The following is a 7,738-nucleotide window of genomic DNA, read 5'->3' as shown; positions in this document are numbered from 1 at the left end:
TACAGGAAATATATTAAGAATAATATATGATTATTTGTAAGGAATAAAAAGATGAAAATAGGAACAGTGGAAGGCTTAAAGAAGAATGTCAAAAAAGTGGACTTCTACAAATGTTTTCCTTTCTTTTCCATGAGAAATTAAATAATTTAAGGCAGATTATTTTGCACATTACCTCAGCTTTTAGCATCCCATTTCTTCAACCATAAGATGAAGTGATAATGCTTCATTCACTGGTACCAGGCGGTCATGCGAAGCTAATATGAGAGCTCCCTTTGGCTGCCCATTTCACTTAGAGTGGAAGCAGGTCCTCACAGTGGTTGACAGGGCCCTACCTGAGCCCCCACTCATTCACACCCCTCTCTGTTACCTTTCCAACCTCTCTTCTTCTCTCCTCATTTGGCCCCAGCCACCCCAGCATTCTGGCTACCCTTGAACTTCCAGGCAAGTGTCTGCTTAAAAACTTTGCAAACTCTGTCTAGAACACTCTTCTCAAAATATCTACAAGCCAACCCTCTCACCTCTTTCAAAGTCTTTGCTCAAATGCCTGCTTTTCTATTATACTGACCCAAATCAGCCTGTTAAAATTGGAACACTGCCCACCCAGCAATTACTCTTACCTGCTCTACTTAATTTTTTTCCCCCATAATATATATCACCCTCTAACAGACTATATGATTTACAATTTATTATGCTGGTTGTTTATAGCCAATCTCTCCTTGCTATTAAATCAACTCAGTAGGGACTGAGGCCTTTACTTTCCCCATGATGTACCCCATATACATAGAATAGTTCCTAACACATGGTAGGCACTCAATAAATATTTGCTGAGTAAATGAATGTGTATGAAAAGCTCACCCCTTGGGAAAATATATGAGTTTTGGAACTTTAAGCGAACTTTTGTTGCCCAAATAACAATTGACTTAACTTCATGATTTATGGAATTGCAGATATTTTAGAAATATGCATGCAAAAATATGCTCAGAAATAGTTTCTAAAAATAAAAAATATTGACATGTATAGTCCTTTAATTTAACTCCAAATACAAAAATAAAACTTGTGGAAGAAGACAAACTTTTCCTAAGGGATTGTGACATATATCAATGAGTAGTCTAATTTCCGAATTCCATGCTATCAAGAAGAGAGGAAGGTGGTTCAGGATGTGTACAATCAATGATGTTGTAAATGTGTCCAGTGCTGAATTCTCAAAAAACTGCCCCGGGTGTCCCAGAATAATTGGTATTTGATAAGTTCTAGACTTGTAGGTGATGAGTAATTGACACCATCATTATGGTATTTCCAGAAGATTCTCTAGATAATTGCTGTAATAAATATATTTGATTTGTGTCCTATAACCACCCAGCAGGAAAAATATACTCACAAATGTTTGCCAGAGTGTTGCATCTTTTTCATTTGTTTGCTTGACTAGAAGTATATATATATATATTTTTTTTCATGTCAAATTACATTCTGAAATGTAAGTATAAAAAATAAATTTAAATGGGACAATCTACTCTAAATTTAAACAAGCATTTGTCTCTCATCCCAAGTTTGGAGAAGTGGGGACAAAGCTGGCAGCGATTACATGGTCACACCACTTGCAGTGTGGCACTGAGTGCCCAAGCCCTCCCAGCACATGTGCAGCCACTCAGGCATTTCTCTGCTGTCCCCTGCCTTAAGATTCTACAGAAAGTCCAAGCATCTTGATCTTATTCATTTATTCTGCTTCTAACAGCTGTAAAAATTAGAGATGCCCTGATGGTTGAATCAGAACATTTCCCAGTCAACAAAGCAAACAATGGTGTAGCAATTCGACTAGAAAACTTTTTGGTCTGAAGTATGTTCTTTTCTAGCTCAAGCATCTGAGAAAGGTGCTGATAATACTGAATTGAGGGAAACCATTAAGCCAGTAAGAACTTTGGAAAGAACTGACATCAATTAACATCTCTACAGGGCTCTAATACAGGTAGGGTTTTCCTTCTATGTGGTTCTCTGTAAAAAGTTAATCGTGGTTTTCATTAACTTAGGAATGAAGTATGTCACTAGGTGATGTAGGGAGATAAAAAGGAAATAAAATATGTACTCTCTACCAGTAGTATATTTTGAATCTAGTTTGAGAGAAAGAACAGGAACATTTATATGTTGTCTTTTCTTTACTTTTTAAAAAAATATTTTATTTATTTATTTGACAGAGAGAGACACAATGAGAGAGGGAACACAAGCAGAGGGAGTAGGAGAGGGAGAAGCAGGCCGAGTAATGGTTTTTGACTAAATCTAGAGGTATTCAACAAAGAGACACCTAAATGGACTAGAGTATTTTGTGGAGGAGCTAGATTGGAAAGGAGGTAGAGACATGAAAGATATTCCATGCTAAGGTGTGGATAAAGAGGCAGAGATGGGATAGGCAGGCTGGGATCTGACTGATATAAATGCGTGGTGCCATGGGAATGAGAATCATGTGCTTTTAGCCTTTAAAGAATTGGAGCATCCTGCCAAGGGTTGTTTTGTTTATTTGTATATGCACATAAATACCAATTTTAGCTGATCCTTCCTAACTGAATACTGACCTTATCTTGCCTATCTCCAGCCAAATATCTGATTAGCAACTTCCAGGCCCAGATTCCCACCAAACCCTTTAAACCATAATCACAGCCCCAAGATAAAAAAAATATCAGTTCTTTCTCTTAGTCATGGGGCCCATCATAGCACATTTATTTTTTTTTCCTCATAAAATAGAAAAAAAATATTCATGAAACAATGAGTTTGATCTAAGCAGCTTAAAAAGGAATGGAGGGGGAAGCAGCCCAGTGTGGTGGTTTACGACCTGGACTCCAGCCAGTCTCCCTGGCAACACTGACTCTCTCACTTCCCAGAGACCTGCCACTGGGAAAATCTCTGTACCTCAATGCTTTCATCTGTAAAATGGAGGTAATAATGATACCTGAGAGCATGATTTTGAAGATTAAATTAGTTAATACTTCTAAAGCACTTTGAGCAAGGCCCTATATAAGTGGTCATACTCCTACTAGTAATAACGTTAGCTTTATTACTGAGTGAGCTGAGAAAATAGTCATGTAGCTCATACCAAAAGCACAAATCTCATACCATAGGAACATTTTTAGTTTTTAAAATTTATGGTGTTAGTTTTGTTTGCCAGAAGTAATTACTTAACATGAGTCTTCAGCATATGGCAGCAAATAGCTAGAACACAGGGAAACCTTCAGGTCACTAAAAAGCCAAAAAGCACTCCCAAACTATGGGTGATCCACCAGGAAGACTGGGACTCTGGTCATTGTCATATAGATCTGGTCATTATAGAGGATAGAATGTTCTCAGAGGTTGTATGGATTCCTAAGCCCATTAGGCACTTGCAAATTGAAGATGCTCTTTTCACTGTACCTGAAATTTTGGGAATAAAAAAAAAATTACAGGAGAGGGAGCAGGAAGATGGTGATGGAGTAGGAGGACCTTAGGCTCACCTCATCTCATGAACACAACTAGATAACTATCAAATCATCCTAAATACCTCAGAAATTGACCTGAAGACTGGTAGAACAAACTCCATAACTAAAGGAAGAGAAGAGGCCACATTGAAGGTAAGAAGTGTGGAGACATAGTTTAGGGAAGAAACGGATCATAGCTCCTGTGGAGAGAAGGGAGCCATGGTTGCAGAGAAGGGTGAGAGAAACAGGAGTACACATGGAAATGCATAAGGAGAACATGTCCCAAGGCCATTGGACTGGAAAATGAGAGGGGCTGAAATTTGTTAGTCCTTGCAACCAATGGGGCTTAAATAGTTAGTTTTAAAGGTCAGTGAGCTTGGCTAGGATAGAGCCCAGAGGGCATTATGCTGCTCCTGGAGAGAAGGCAGGCAAATAACCTGAAGCAGACACTGTGGAAACAGCGATCTGAAAAATAACTGGGGCACACAAGGGGAGATCAAACGCTCCTCTCGGAGCACAACCCTGAGAGGCAGCATTCACAGAGCCACCTCTCCAGGAACAATGGAGCTGGCAGGTGCCATTTTCCTCTTCTGTGCCTCAGCATGAGCACAGAACCACCTGTAGGAAACAGCGCAGCACTGACACTGCCTGCCTAACTTGCCTACACCAAGCTCCCCCACCCCCCAACACCATGCTTTGATGGGACTGCCCCTTGCAGTCAAGCTTGCCTCAGCCCCAGTACAGTGGCCCCCTCCTCCAGAAGACCAGCACAAACCCTTGCCCACAACACGTCTCCCAATCAGAGAGTTCTGCAGGGCCTCAGATGTCATGGAAGTGTCAGGTCTCGTTTCACAAGCAGAAGAGAGCACACCTAGTTAAAACTCACCACATTCAGGCCACGGACCAAACACTGCCCACAGGCAAGGAGAGCCTCTACAAACAACTGGCCTGAAGAAAGAGCAGCCAGGACACAACAGCAGAGCACACGGAGCACACACTGGAGACACTCGCTGAAGTGCCAGGTCCTGGGCATTACATGACCGCTTCTTCATAAGGTCATTATTTTCAGGAGCAAAGGACATAACTGGCTTCTCTAACACAGAGAAAAAGGCAGAGACTTAGACAAAATGTGAAAACAGAGGAATTTATCCCAAATCAAAGAACAAGATAAGGCCACAGCCAGAGATCTAAGTGAAACATATATAAGTAATATGCCTGATGGAGAATTTAAAGCAAAAATCATAAGGATAGTCACTGGCAAAGAATAGAAGACAACAGTGAGACCTTTCCCACAGAGATAAAAGAGTTAAGAAACAATCAATCAGAGATGAAGAGTGCAATAAGCAAGATTAGAAACACCCTTGATGCAATGAACAGCAGGCTGAAAGAAGCACAGGGATGAATTAATGACTTAGAAGACAAAGTAATAGAAAGAAATGAAGCTGAACAAAAAAGATAAAGAAGAATTATGCAACAGGAGAATAGACTTAGGGAACTCAGTGACTCCATCAAATGTAATAATATTCATATTTTAGGAGTCCCAGAAGAAGAAGAGAGAGAAAGGGGGGCAGAAAATTTATTTCAAGAAATAATAGCTGAGAACTTGCCTAATCTGTGGAAGGAGACAGATATCCAGATCCAGAAGGCACAGAGAACTCCCATCAAAATCAATAAAATCAGGCCCACACCAAGACATATTGAAATTAAATTATTAAATTAAATTAAATTATAAATTAAATATAGTGATAAAGAAAAAATCTTAAAAGCAGCAGGACAAATGAAGTTATTAACTTACAGGGGAAAACTCATAAGGCTAGTTGGAGATTTTTCAACAGAATCTTCACAAGCCAGAAGAAAGTGGCATGACATACTCAAAGTGCTGAATGGGAAAAAATCTGCGGCTGAGAATATTCTATCCAGCAAGGCTATTATTCAGAGGAGAAGGAGAGATAAACCCAGGCAAATAACCCCTAAACCAGCCCTGCAAGAAAAATTAAAGGGGACTCTTTGAGTGGAAAGGAGAGACCAAAAGTGATGTATAAAGGCAGGAAACACAGGGCGCCTGGGTGGCTCAGCCAGTTAAGTCTCTGACTCTTGATTTTAGCTCAGGTCATGATCTCTGCAGTCATGGGGTCAGGCCCCACGTTGGGCTCTGCACTCAGCTGGAAGTCTGCTTGAGATTCTCTCTCCTTTTCCTTCCACCCTCCCCGCTGCTCACACTCTCTCTTTCTCTTGCTCTTTCTAAAATAAATAAATAAATAAATCTTTTTAAAAAATAATAAATAAATAAATAGAGGCAGAAAACACAAAAGAAGTAAAAATGAATATTTCTGTAAAAATCAGTCAAGGAACTCACACACACAAAAAAGATATAGGATATAATAACATATACCAAAAATGTGGAGAGGAGAAAAGAACAGGTTCAAACTTGAAAAACCACCAACTTAATATAGACTGCTATTTGCAGAAAAGGTTAAATATAAACCTAATGGTAACCATATATCAAAACCACTAATAAACATGCAAATAATAAAGAGAAAGAAACCCAAATATATCACTAAAGAAAATCAGTAAAACATGAAAGAAAGACAAGAAAGAATCAGAGAACATCTCCAGAAGCAACCACAAAACAAGTAATAAAATAGGAATGAATTCATATCTATCAATAATTACTTTGACTGTAAATGGACTAAACACTCCAATCAAAGGACTTAGGGTAACAGAATGGATAAAATAACAAGATCCATCTATATGTTGCCCACCAGAGACTCATTTTAGACCTAAAGACACCGGCAGATTGAAAGTAAGGGGATGGAGAAATATTTATCATGCAAATGGATGTCAAAAGAAAGCTGGAGTAGCAATACTTACGTTGGAAAAACTAGACTTTAAAATAAAGAATGTAACAAGAGACAAAGAAAGGCACTATATAATAATAAAGGGGACAATCCAACGAGAAGATATAACAATTGTGAATATTTATGCCCTCAACATGGGATCACCCATATATATAAAACAATAACAAACAAAAGAAACTAGTTGATAATAATACAATAATACTAGGGTATTTTAACACCCCACTTACATTAATGGACAGATCATCTAAACAGAAAATCAACAAGGAAACAATGGTTTTGAAAGACACAATGGACCAGATGGATTTAACAGATATATTCAGAACATTCCATCTAACATTCCATCCCTTAAAATAGCAGAATGCACAATCTTTTCAAGTGCACATGGAACATTCTCCAAAATACATCACAGATTAGGTCACAAAACAGGCCTCAACAAATCAAAAAGATTGAAGTCATCTCATGCTACTTTTCTGACCACTACACTATAAAACTAGAAGTCAACCATAAGAAAAAATCTGGAAAGACCCCAAATACTGAGATTAAATAATATGCTATTAAACAATGAATGGATCAAACAGGAAATCAAAGAAGAAACAAAATGGTACATAAAAACAAATGAAAATGAAAACACAACAGCTCAAAACATTTGGGATAAAGCAAAAGCAGTTCTAAAAGGGAAGTTAATAGCAATACAGGCTTACCTCATGAAGCAAGAAAAATCTCAAATAAACAGCCTAACCTTACAGCTAAAGAAGCTAGAAAAAGAACAACAAAGCCTAAAACCAGCAGAAGGAAGGAAATAATAGAGATTAAAGCAGAAATAAATGATATATAAACTAAAACAAACAAACAAACAAAAAACCAGATCAATGAAACCAGGACCTGGTTCATTGAAAAACTTAATAAAATTGATAAAACCTCTAGCCAGACTTATCAAGAAGAAAAAAGACCCAAATAAATAAAATCACAAATGAGAAAGGAGAAATAACCAACACCACAGAAATACAAACAATTATAAGAGAATATTATGAAAAACAATATGCCAACAAATTATACAACCTAGAAGAAATGAATAAATTCCTAGAAACATATAAATTACCAAAACTGAGATAGGAAGAAATAGAAAACTTCAACAGACCAATGACCAGTAATGAAATTGAATCAGTAATCAAAAAACTCCCAACAAAAGTCCAGGGCCAGGTAGCATCACAGGCAAATTCTCCCAAACATTTAAAGAAGAGTTAATACCTATTCTTCTCAAGCTAGTTCCAAAAAATAGAAAAGGGAGGAAAATTTCCAAATTCATTCAATGAGTCCAACATTAACGTAATACCAAAACCATATAAGGACACCACTGAAAAAGAGAACTACAGGCCAATATCTTTGATGAACATAGATGCAAAAATTCTCAATAACATACCAACAAACCAAATCCAATAA

The sequence above is a fragment of the Phoca vitulina genome, unplaced genomic scaffold (genome assembly GCF_004348235.1).
Source record: "Phoca vitulina isolate PV1807 unplaced genomic scaffold, GSC_HSeal_1.0 scaffold14, whole genome shotgun sequence".
Lineage (NCBI taxonomy): Eukaryota > Metazoa > Chordata > Mammalia > Carnivora > Phocidae > Phoca > Phoca vitulina.
Note: the sequence above shows the minus strand (reverse complement) of the source record.